The sequence below is a fragment of the Ascaphus truei genome, chromosome 4 (assembly GCF_040206685.1).
Source record: "Ascaphus truei isolate aAscTru1 chromosome 4, aAscTru1.hap1, whole genome shotgun sequence".
Lineage (NCBI taxonomy): Eukaryota > Metazoa > Chordata > Amphibia > Anura > Ascaphidae > Ascaphus > Ascaphus truei.
The window spans coordinates 323,333,290-323,345,773 of NC_134486.1; the positions used below are offsets into that span (position 1 = coordinate 323,333,290).

A 12,484-nucleotide genomic window follows, 5' to 3' on the forward strand; every position below is an offset into this window, starting at 1 on the left:
AAGGCCAAACTTCATGATTTTGTACTGTTATAATCTTATAACAATTCTTTTTGCATCTGAAATAGCTAAAATAGTTTATACAGTACATGTTACAAAAAGGTAACCAAGGGACGTCTTATTTAGGCCCTTGGTTGGTGATTTAACTCACTGTGAGCTATATTTAGTGTTTCCCACTAGATAATCCACCTGTAATAAAATCAAGCAAACCTGTTGTCAGGAAGGTTAAAGTAGCTACAATGTACAAACCAACGAGACTAGCAATGTAGGCGACTCGCTTAGAAAGATTAAAATCACCCTTTCTTGTCGGATAGTTTTTGTGCTACACTCCTAACTGTTTACCCAATGATCATCATTCATTACAAAAAGGAAAACCGTGGGACTGACAACCTGTAGATAACAATAGTATTATTACAAAAATAGATTAGGTAAATATAGTAACGGCTACAAATCTGGTCACCAAGGAGAGATGGATCTGTTTTTTTAAAGTGACAAACACCAATATTCAATCCATTAAACATATCACTGCCCTTAGTTCACTTAGGTTTTAGGAGGGCATCCTCCTTTATAAATCGAAGTTATTCATGCTGAGTAACCAGCAATATACAGTATGCAAGCACACAGCCCTGTATCTGGACAAGATTATAAAAAATGGTAGTAGAAGAGAGGACATAGGGAAGAGACAACACCTTGTGGAGATGTTAACACTAATATTGCAGCATCTCTAGCCACACAACGTTTTTATAGTGTCCCATCTGAAAGCATTCATTACTGTATCATATGCTTGATCACATTCCTACACATTAATCAACTCCTACGAATCAGAATTACGTAACTTCCCACCATTTTTATGGTTACCTCATAGTTGCTGCCCGTACTTGCTGTAACCTGCCAGTCAGAAACAGGAGACAGGTGACTACCCTGTAAGCATCATGCTTGTTCAATGTGAGAAGGTGCACTATGTATGTATCAGTAGCAAAACTAGGGACCCGTGAGCACCGGTGCAGGGTTTAAAAAAAGGCCTCTTCTCCCCTGGGGCCCTACCTGTGGAATAAGAGCGGTGGCAGGAGCCCACCCAGGCGGTGATTGCCCACCCGCGTTAGGACCACCTGGTAAGGCCCCGCACTACAAGATCGGCTCAGGGGAGGGTGTGTGACCCTAAAGGTGGTGATCCCCGTTGCGCATTTGGTAGTTCTGCCACTGGTGAGTATAGAAGGAAGTGCAACTGTGCACGAGTCAAAAAAGGCAGACAGCGGTCCTGAGTGGCAGTGTGAGCGGAGAGTATCTGGCAGAGTACTGTACTCGGAGCGAAGGCCATTCCAAGTGATTAGGAACTAGGGAAAATGCACTGAAGATTATTATTATTAAGGTTACAGTAACTAAAGTGGTCAGGCAAAAAAGACCAAAATGGTCCTCTACCTGCCAACAATTTGTGCATGTAAAAGGGTAGTAACGTAACTAAATATTACAATTCATGTATGCCTCCCAGCATCAACAAAAGCCACAGCAAGTCAGAAGTGAAGATAAATGCTGTAAGCCAGCGGTGCACAAACTGGGGCGCCCAAGACTATTCTGGGGGGGCGGCACAGCATTTACAAAGGCCCCGCGCTGAGCGCAAGGCCTCTGTAAACTTAATTAACCAGCTCTGGTCACGCGTCTATGACAACGCGGCATCAAATGACGCCCGTTGCCATAGAGACGTGACTTCAAATTATGTAGCGGGTCACGTGACGTCACAGGACCCTGCAGCGTAATTTGACGTATCATTAGATGCGAGGGGGGGCGCGCAACCGAGGAGGGAGCAGGTAGGGGGGGGGGTGCGCAGGGAGATTGCGCACCACTGTTGTAAGTAACAATGATGCAAACTGCACTTTGTGATATTTAACATATGTGTCATGGAAGGATAGAGCTAGTGTTTCTCAACTGTGGTATGTTTTGGCACCCAAAAATATACTGCATCTATCAACAAAATCAGGACTTCGCTATATCTAGCATTACTTTTTCTAAAACGTTGCCTAAAATTAGAACCATCCACGGATTAATTAACTTGGCTACTATTAAGGTCTCCTGATGTACAACCAAAAATACAAACTACTGTATTACTTGACTATTTGACAAAGCTAATAACATTTTACTTATTACAAAACACATACAAATAAAGAGAGAACAGTAAACAGACATATTGTCTTATAGTAAAGACTGATCAGGCAAAATAACTTTGGATTCAACAAAACGTATGCATTTATTTATAATATATTCATCTAAATCCTATCAGTTATCTTAAACCAGTGGTTTTAAATCCTCTCCTTGGGTAACCCCAGCCATGACATTTCAGTAATATGGTTTGTATGCAATATACATTCATTCTTATATTTGCTAGGTCATTCCTAAAATCTGATGTGACTGGAGTTCTCCAATGAGAGGTTTAAAAATCACTGTACAGTATTAAACTGTCACTACCACTGTGGGAAAAACATTGTTCATGCAATGCATAACAACATGAATTACAACAGTAAAATACCCTCTTCACATTTGGTATGGGTTTTTGAAACATTTAGCTACATTCCTATCAAGTCCAAAATACCTGGATTATCCCAGTCATATGCTGCAAATCACACACCTAAATCCTTCCAAACAAGATCCACAGTCAATCAAAAATTGGCTAAAGATCACAAAATCACTTAAGCTCTGCAGATCTGCCAGTATTTAATAATTTTGTTATAGCACACACGTAAATGTGCAAAGACTCCTGGCGACACTTCATTTATTTAAATAGGTTTGAAGCATTGGAGCTGAACCAGCTACGGGGATCCCCTGCTTCCCGAGATATTTACCTCAGAGAAGGGTGCTGGTAGCAGCCCAGAATGGGATAGTTGCGGCTATCGAAATGGCGACTTTAAATGGTTTTGTATCCTGGGGGCCAATAGGAAGCTATGGCGTGATCCTTTGCGACTTCCTCTTGGCCCATGTGTCGCGGAACATTTAAACTGTGCAGAGATACCGGCACCCTCTGCAGGAGGTAATTATCTCAGGAAGCACCCGGTGCTAAAATCAACGCAGTTCTGCTCCGGAGACCCACTGCTTCAAACTGATTAAGGCCTGGGACGTAGTAGTGTGAGCAAGGCTGAGCTGTGCTGAGCCGCGCTCACACTCGGCACTGAGCCCCTGCAGCCGCAATGAGAGCGGCTTTAGCAGGGGCTCGCGCACACTTCCACACGCTTGCGGAAGCGTGTCTCACCAAGTTTTCAGATTTGGCGCTCGCCGGAGCGCAGGGCCGGTCACGTGAGTGGTTCGCCCAATGAGGGCGAACCAGCTCCGTGACGTCACTGGCCCACCCCCAGACCCGCCCCCGACACGTCCACGGACGGCGCGCTGTGTAAAGCCAGGGGAAGCACCGCTTTCCCTGAGCCTCAGCACAGACAAAATGACTATGTCCCAGGCCTAAGAATGTAATGGCTTCCCCCCAGGAGTGCTGCTTTAAGGAAGTGTATAGAAACAAGACGCTGCCATGTTTCAGAGTCCACTGCATGTCAGAACATTATAAGGAATTTACCAGCACAAAAATAGATACAGCCTTTAGCTCATGACCATTTTCTAAATCACGGTCAGAAGTGACTAGTGGTCAGTAAAACAAACACCGACATTTGATGCATAAGCATATTCAAAGCAGAAAAATATTTACATTGTGTCATTTTCATAATCGACATTCACAATGAAACCGCTAACAAAACAGATTGAAAGATGCAACGACAGTGAAGCAAACAAAGTGTCATAGAAATAGAGTAAAAACTTTTTTCAAGTACAGTTGCATTTTAATGGCTCAAAGCTATTTTGTATATCCATTATCATCTTGATCACATATTTAGTCTGTGAACTACCTATTAGTTTTCTATTTTTGAGAAATGTTAATTCAAAATAATATCTTCTGGAACGTGCAAAAAGGACTCCATTGTAACGTAAATACTTTATGGCTCATCTTAAAGCACTGAAACTAAACGCTCATTTGAAAACATGCTAACATGGATTAGACAGCGGTGTGCGCTATTTTGCTATGCATGGGAAAGAACATCAGTTATTGTGAAGTTCTGGTAGTTATGGAAGTTAGAACATTACAAGGGAAATCGCCAAACCCTGGAGAAACAGCATGTTGCAATTATGCATTCATTGGTAGAGATGAAACCGCAGTTCATTGTCCGTGGGGACATTTCTAAATATCCCATCCTCTCTATTTTTCTATTGTGTTCCCAGAAGTCTATTTTGACTTATAACTCAAAAGAACATTAAGTGGAATATTTTGAGTGTGCTTCAATATTTGATGTTTTCCACATAATGATTAAGCCTTTAAAGACTGACAAAATGATGTTTACTTTATACTGTGAATAAAGTCTCTTCGGTATTTAAACCAGTATTCAATGCAACTGGGGATGGATTTCTCACATCAAAGAATAGAGTACAAATATATACATATAAAAACTATATTTAAGCAATACATGTTTCTCAATAACAAAGACATTTAACTACGGCGACCTACTGTCATGAACATTGTAACAAGGGAATTGCGTTTCACATCGGCAATCCGTTTTTATTATGATGTAGTATGTAATATGAAAAAATAATACCTTTACACCTTATCCATGCTGTCCTGCCTCCACAAGATGATGTTTTTTGAAAAGAACTATAGTATTTAATTCCTACCTAGTAGTGCCCGAAGGTGGACACAACTCGCGAAACATGATCTATGAACGATCATCTTACTAGAACAGAGCTGCATCCTCCCTGCTAACTCAACTAATTAAGTCAATTGGAACGTAGAACTGTTTCAGGTTGAAAAAGCTGATAGGATCATATCACAGTGCATCCTGAGTCACAAACATGCAAGATGTGATAACAAAAACACTTTAGCGTTGGGATGTGGAAGAGTACATAAAATATGCATACTTTCATTTATCTCTGCAAACAATATTCTGGAACGCTGTTACAGGTTTGTTAACCTCTTGATGGTTTCCCTTCAAAAGTGCTTATTGCTCCATTTGTGTGAAGGCTCCATGTATGTGATAATCTGCTCCATACAATGTAATTTGCCATCACTTTCATATACACTCAAAATGTGTTCTGTAACTTCTAGAAGTTACAAATGACTCTCCCAGTGTCTACCCAACAGTAAACACACTAATGCTTGTTGTTTATTGTACTGTATAACAGTCACGGTTGCTGTGACACAAAAGTAGTAACGTAAGCTACAGATCTGTATAAATGCCGCATAGCGAGTATAAGGAGCAATAGGAGAGATTAGGACGTTTATACATGATATACACGTGACTTTTCCTGGGTCGTCATTTTCCATTGTCTAAAAGGCCTGTCACAAACCTGGCTGTGTCATATACAAGAAAAGGTTAAATTTCACAAAGATACAAAACTAAAGTACGAGTTATTTGAGCGCTAAAATTCAATGTCTCTTGATTTTATTACGCGTGTTCATTACTATTTTAGCAGCGCTGGGGTTTTCACACTACATGCCAATAAAAATATACATTCATATAATAATATGATTATCACAGGCCCCCTCAGCACTAGCTTCCCGTTTAAAAAAAAACCCAAAAAAACTGTTCTCTACATGCAAGGATTTTCAAAAGGTCTTTTACAACTCTGTTAAAATGATCTGGCTCCGACCTCTGTGACCCTGTAGAAAACTCAGCAGAGCAATGTAAAGTTGGTTAGGTTTGCAGGAGTTACATAGTTACATAGTAGATGAGGTTGTGGGGGGGGGGGGAGGAATGCTAAATTTAGGCGACACATACTTTATCCTATATCCGTACTTACAGTATATTGATACAGAGGAAGGCAAACAATAAACCCCCAGTGAAATTTCATCCAATATTATATCATAAGGGGAAAAATAAATTCCTTCCTGACTCCAAGAATTGACAATCAGATTACTCCCTGGATCAACATCCTTCCCATGTATACTTATTTGGTATATCCCCGTATACCTTTCCCATCTAAAAAGATGTCCAACCTTTTATTGAACAAAATCTATTGTATCTGCCATCATAGTCTCCATGGGTAATGAATTCCACATTTTAACTGCCCTTATTGTACAGAGCCCTTTCCTTTGTTGCTGGTGAAATCTCCTTTCCTCCAACCTCAAGGGATGCCCCAGAGTCCTTTGTACTGCCCTTGGGATGAATAGTTCATTTGAAAGCTCCCTGTACTGTCCCCAAATATATTTGTATATAGTTATCATATCCCCTCTTAGATGCCTCTTTTCTAATGTAAATAAATCTAATTTAGGTAGCCTCTCCTCATAAGTTAGATTGTCCATCCCCTTTATTCATTTGGTGGCTCTTCTCTGCACTCTCTCTCTTTAGTTCCATAATGTCTTTTCTAAGGAGTGGTGCCCAAAATTGTACTCCATATTCAAAGTGTGGTCTTATTAATGCTTTAAAAAAAAGGGCATAATTATGTTTACTTCCCTTCTATTAATTGCCTGTTTAATGCAAGATACAATCTTGTTTGTCTTTGCAGCTACTGCATGACTTTGTGCACTATTGCCAAGCCTGCTGTCTACAAGCACTCCCAAATACTTCTCCACCAAGGATTCCCCCAATTTATCCCCATTTAATTTGTAAATTGATGTGGTATCGCGGTGGGGAACAAGAAAACTTTTGGGATTGACATTTTATATTTCTAATTTGAAATCTGTTGGCAATTTTCTTTTGAGTTCATTTATTTGTGTAAAAAGTTGATTTTGACCTGTATGTATTACAATCATTTATTAATCTACCTCTGGTAGTGAATTACATCCAGCACACAGCCCTCTATGGTTACTGGTGAATTTGGTATGTGTACCCGCAAGGAATTAAACTAATGTTGTCCATTTTGCAATGAATATTTAACTATTTTGTTGGGGGGGGGGGAGCGAGGGAAGAGGAAGGAAACCAAATTTGATGTGACAGGAAAAAGCAGATATAAAAAACAAAAAAAAACAAAAGGGGATCAATTGATGCAAGAATATTTTATAACTATTAAATTACTTTTTAAAATCTATCGTCTAACTTTTATAAAATCTCATTAATACATAGGGTATCCACAAAAAACAAGCATACAACTGTACCCAGTAGTATTGGCGCAAGACGTTATTGTTGAAGTAATTAGCATATCAATGTTTCCAGCAAAACAAACGCAGTCATTTGATGCATAATAGAATAGCATTGTATATCCATGTGTGTGATTGAGAAAACACTTACATTAATAAAACGCAATTGAAGGGCGTCCACTCAAAATAGCTTTTTAAATATTATCACCAAGAGACATAAAAACTGTTGCATTATAAATGCTATATTTCCATTTCAGTATTAGCAAGAGTTATACATTAATATAGATCTCTAAGTTTGAATCTTGCCATTATTAACCGGTTTTCCAATTACACTTTAAGACACAGGGCAGAATAGAAATGCTGCCTTGTATGACCAGAGAGTGAGAGAGTGAGAGAGTGAGAGAGTGAGAGAGAGAGAGAGAGAGAGAGAGAGAGAGAGAGAGAGAGAGAGTGAGAGAGACAGACACAGAGAGAGACAGAGAGCAGGCTGCAGCTCAACAGCTATGGGCTGCATCACACAAGTAAACTAGGGTAATTACTATACACCATTAGTAAGGCCGCACTTTGTGCCGGCGACGCTGACGTCACGCTGCGGTCACTGGAAAAATCAAATTGAAGTGACTTCCAGCGATTGCGACCAAGCCGCCACGCCGCTCCTACTATAAGGGACTCCTCTTCCTTAATGTTACTTTTATGTCTAAAGCACTTATTCCCATGATCTGTTCTTTATATTATCTGTTATTTATTTGATTACCACATGTATTACTACTGTGAAGCGCTATGTACATTAATGGCGCTATATAAATAAAGACATACAATACAATACAAAGCGCAAGCGATGGCGTCAATACATTTGTTCTGACGTGACATCACTGTTGCCGGCACTATAAGTGCGGCCTAGTTAGGATTACTACAACTCGTATGATGCCGGGTACTTTAGTGTGTGCATGCGGGGGGAGGAGGGGTGCACGCGAGAGGTTGTGCAACACAGGGAGTGTGTGGGGGGCGGTGTGTATGTACACAAAAATCCTCTTTTCTGACAGAGGGTTATACCTTAAACGGAGATAGTGCTGATTGGGGCATTAACACACAAAATTACTGTGTAATAGTGCACCAAACTGCAATAGTATTACGTTTTAATCAATAACCCCCAAAGTGTTTGCGTAAATTGATATGTTTATGTTGGTACAAGAACTTGCAAATGCCTATTTAAAACTCAATAAAACTATGTGTAGAAAAAAAAAAAATGCCTCCCACACTACAAATCTGCTGTGATTTACAGATGTAGCCAACGTTACTGCAGCGCGCGGTGCGCTCCGGTGGGTGAAGTAAAAGGATAGCCCCGTCCCCTTCTGACACAACAATGGCCACTTCCCCCGCAGGCACGTTGTGCATGTCCCACAGGTTTTACTTTATACTGCAGCATCATATAGTTTTAGCAAGTACATATCCGACAACCAAAGAGAAAATAAAGCTAGTAAGTAAGGTTCAAGCATATCCTTTTTAATAAATAGCAATAGCATTGAATTGTCAAAAGCAAACACGCTAAATCTTTTCTCTCTAAAGACTGCAAGGCTTTGCAGTAGCCCCACTCAATGCTTCAATTCTTCTATTCCACTGCATTGGGGTTTTTTGTTTGTGTTTTTTTTTTTTGCATTGCTTGTTCCAATTGGCAGCCCATGCAAATAACCAGGACATGAGTCTGCTCCAGCAGGTTAACATGCCATATTTATTTATAAAATGTTTTACCAGGAAGTAATATATTAAGAGTTACCTCTCGTTTTCAAGTATGTCCTGGGCACAGAGTTATGATGACAGATACATGGTTACAAATACATGCTTACACATTATGTATAAAGACATTGCATGAACAGTTTAACATATTTTATCTGTTAGGCGTATGAAACAGTTACAGACCAGATTAAAATGTGAGACAGCTTTAGCTTTGAAAGAACTTAGACTGGTGGTGGCTGAGAGAGTCTCAGATAGATTGTTCCAGGTGTGAGGTGCATGGTAAGAGAAGTAGAAGCGGCCAGATACTTTGCTGAACCTTGGGACCGTGAACGATCGTTTGGAGTCAGATCTCAGATGATAATTACTGCGTGTGGTAGGGGTGAGTTGTTTGTTCATATAGACGGGTAGCTTTCCCAGAAAGTATTTGATTGCAAGACAGGAAAGATGAACTTTGCGCCTAGACTCAAGTGATGATCAATATAGTTCTGTTCATTTCGCAGTGATGTGTGTTGCAGTTACATTGAAGGACAAAGCAGCATATTGAATTGTAGAGGTGTCTAGTTTGGGGTGCTGTGCCATGTACTATGTCCCCATAGTCTATAATTGGCATTATTATCTGCTGTGCCATGCGCTTTCTGACAGCGGGCTGAAATAGGATTTGTTCCTATAAAGTACACCTAGTTTGGCATAGATTTTGGATGTCTGGGTATCAACGTGCAACCAACATGTTAAATGGGAGTCAAACCATATGCCCAGATATTTAAAACTAGTAACAGGGGCTAGGATGGCATAGAATTGGTTCTGATCTGAAGCTCCGTCATTGGTAGCTTTAGAAATTTGGCCTTCTTACAGTCTTGTCAGTGTTAAAAACAGTCTGTTTTGGGAAATCAAATTTTCAAGTTTAAAAAAAAAAAAAAAAAAAAAATCAGATTGAAGTACGTGTTCAAGGTCAGAGATGCGAGGGCTGTGTGTATATAAGGCTAATTCCCCGCTGCAGCCGGCGGCACACGCATCCGCGCGCCTCTCACCAGCCCCTTACCTCCTCCCTAGCTCTGCCCAGTGGCGCCTCGCTTCCCGGCTCACTGTGACGCGTCAGCAAGCAGGGGCTACAATAGAATTGTGATCGCGAGCGGCAACGCATCACGTGGTGTGGCAGGGAGCCAATGAAGAGGGGACATCGCCGGCAGGGGGGGTGGATCCTTCCTCAACCATGCTCAGCCTTCAATACTAGACAGACGAATCAGAAAATGTGCATCATGGCCCCGCTCCCCTTCATGGCCGCGCCCACCGGACCCATTTTGGCCATGCACCCCACGCGACTAGAAACGGCTCCCTACAGACCGCGGTGAAGTGGCGTGCACGCGCTGCAAGGACGCAAGGCGAGCACGCCGGCGCGTGCAGCAGGACCTTAGCCTAATATTGTGTCATCCACATACATGTGTATTGAAGCTGTAGGAAGATCATTTATGAAGACTGAGAAGAGTAGGGGCCACAGAACAGAGCCTTGCGGGACACCACAGGTGATATCCAAGGGGTTGGAGTTAGTGCCCGAGATACACATGTTGGGTAGGAATGGAACCAGTTTAAAGCATGCTTCCCTATTCCAGAGCACTGGAGTTCATTAAGCAGGATAGCAGGATAGCATGATCAACAGTATCAAAAGCCTTTGCAAAATCTAGGAATATTGTACCAGTGAGTTGTCCTCGTTCCATTCCACACTGGATCACAATGCAAACTTTTAGCAGGGTACTCTAGTTACCGTGGAGTGTTTGGGGCGAAAGCCAGATTGGAATTGGCTAGAGAAATTTGTCTTGATATAGTAATCGCTTAATTAGGAGTGAACACATTTTTCAATGACTTTGGATAGTATTGGGAGAAGGGAGATTGGCCATATTGGCCTTATTGGTTACAGACAGGGACCTCTATGGCCTTGTCCCCACTGCATGCTTTGTGCGCGGAGCAAATAAGATACGACCCCAGTCACTGCCTGCCCCCCCCCCCCCCCCCCCAGCGATCTCCTGCTCTTCTCCTGACACACAACCACAGGTCGCGGCTGAAACTGGTGCACGCGCCAGCGCACGAGTACACGCAGAGACTGGGGCCGTAGCATATGGCCCCTAAGCAGAGCTGCAGAGTCAAAAACTTTATCTTAAACAGCTTGAAATAGGAGGTAGTGTTTGGAACAGAGACTGCATACTGAAATGCCAACGTGAACTTTAAAGGGGCAGGCCACATACTGTGCAATGGTCAGTGTTTCCTTACAAACATGCGATTGTCTTTAATGTAAAATTTGCACTTATCTGCCTCGTGTGTAAAATTAAGTCTTTATTTTTCCTCTGGGTCTGTAGAATTCAAAATGACAAATATAATTATTGTTTTCCCTTTAGTCTCTTGCCAAATTCTAAAAAATTATTTGCCAAACAAATCATCATAAGAGAAAAGACGCTGTATAAACATCTCGCTACTTATACAGTGTTATTACAAGAAGAGAACAGGTGAAGACTGCAGGAATTTTCCAAAGCATGTGGTTACTACATTAAAAAGGCAATCTAAGTAGTGTGTGTGTGTCCTCATTGGCTGAACCTCTCACGTGACGCGGTTCTCGCGGTGCACGATATCGCGCGCAGCCACTATGATCATGGCCTAACTCCGCAGCTACAATATATCCTTATATCCCTACGGTAACAGTATGTATTGTTACAGTTTGCAGCACAAACTGCTGAGAATATCGGCAACAAAATCCAGGGGGGGGGGGGGCACGGCAGCTACAGAGGTCCCACGTGAGGCCTCTGCAGCTTCGCTTACCTGATCTTCGGCGACACGTCACCATGGTAACCGACGTCAAATGACGCCGCTGGGTCACGTGATGTCCTGTTGCCATAGTATTGTGACATCACATGACCCCCCAATCCAATGTTTTCAAAAAAATTTTAAAAAGACATAAAAAGTAGGTGGTGATTCAACAAAAATAAAAAAATATACCCGATGTTAAATTAATAGAAAACGTATAACGGTTACCAAACGAGGAAGATAAACCATCAAATTAATTATTATATGTCATTCAATTGCTTTTAACAACACACTGCCACTCCCAGGGAGGATATGTATTCATTAAAAAAAAGCAAGGTGTTGTCATACATTCATAATATTAATAGTCTATTGTGTTACGTTATTGCTCAAGTAATTTATGGTTACCGATTATAGAAATCATACACATACGCACCTGAGTAATTAACATAATAGAAATGCTATATAATAAAGTAGAAGAGAAAGAACAGCAAAAAGTATACCGCTTTAGCATTTAGAAGGTATCATTGGGTGCCTGGCGGCGCTCGTTCCCGGCAGCACTGCGACCTGGTGGACTCCGGGCAGCGCGCAACGGGGTGGCTCGGACGCGCCTCTGACATCACACGACAGAACAGAAAAATTATATACAGCACACACTAGAAGGCAAAAGAATATTTGCAGAGTGCAACGTACTACGGAGGACCCAATACCTCCAATATATAATATAAATAACACAAAGTCCAGCACACACTATCTTTAGATAATAGAACAAATGAAAAGGGATAATGCCAAAAAGAAATGTAATGACATTTAATATGCAACACAAACCACCAGTAGAAGAACCACACCCACTACATCAAAAATTGATAA

At 41.4% G+C, this 12,484-nt stretch overlaps 1 protein-coding gene across 10 annotated transcripts in view; it reads right to left on the reverse strand.

Annotated features, from left to right (window-relative positions):
- MYO6 (myosin VI) overlaps window positions 1-12,484 on the reverse strand; it is a 188,087-nt gene that overhangs the window by 148,917 nt on the left and 26,686 nt on the right. The gene's annotated exons all lie outside the window — the stretch shown is intronic.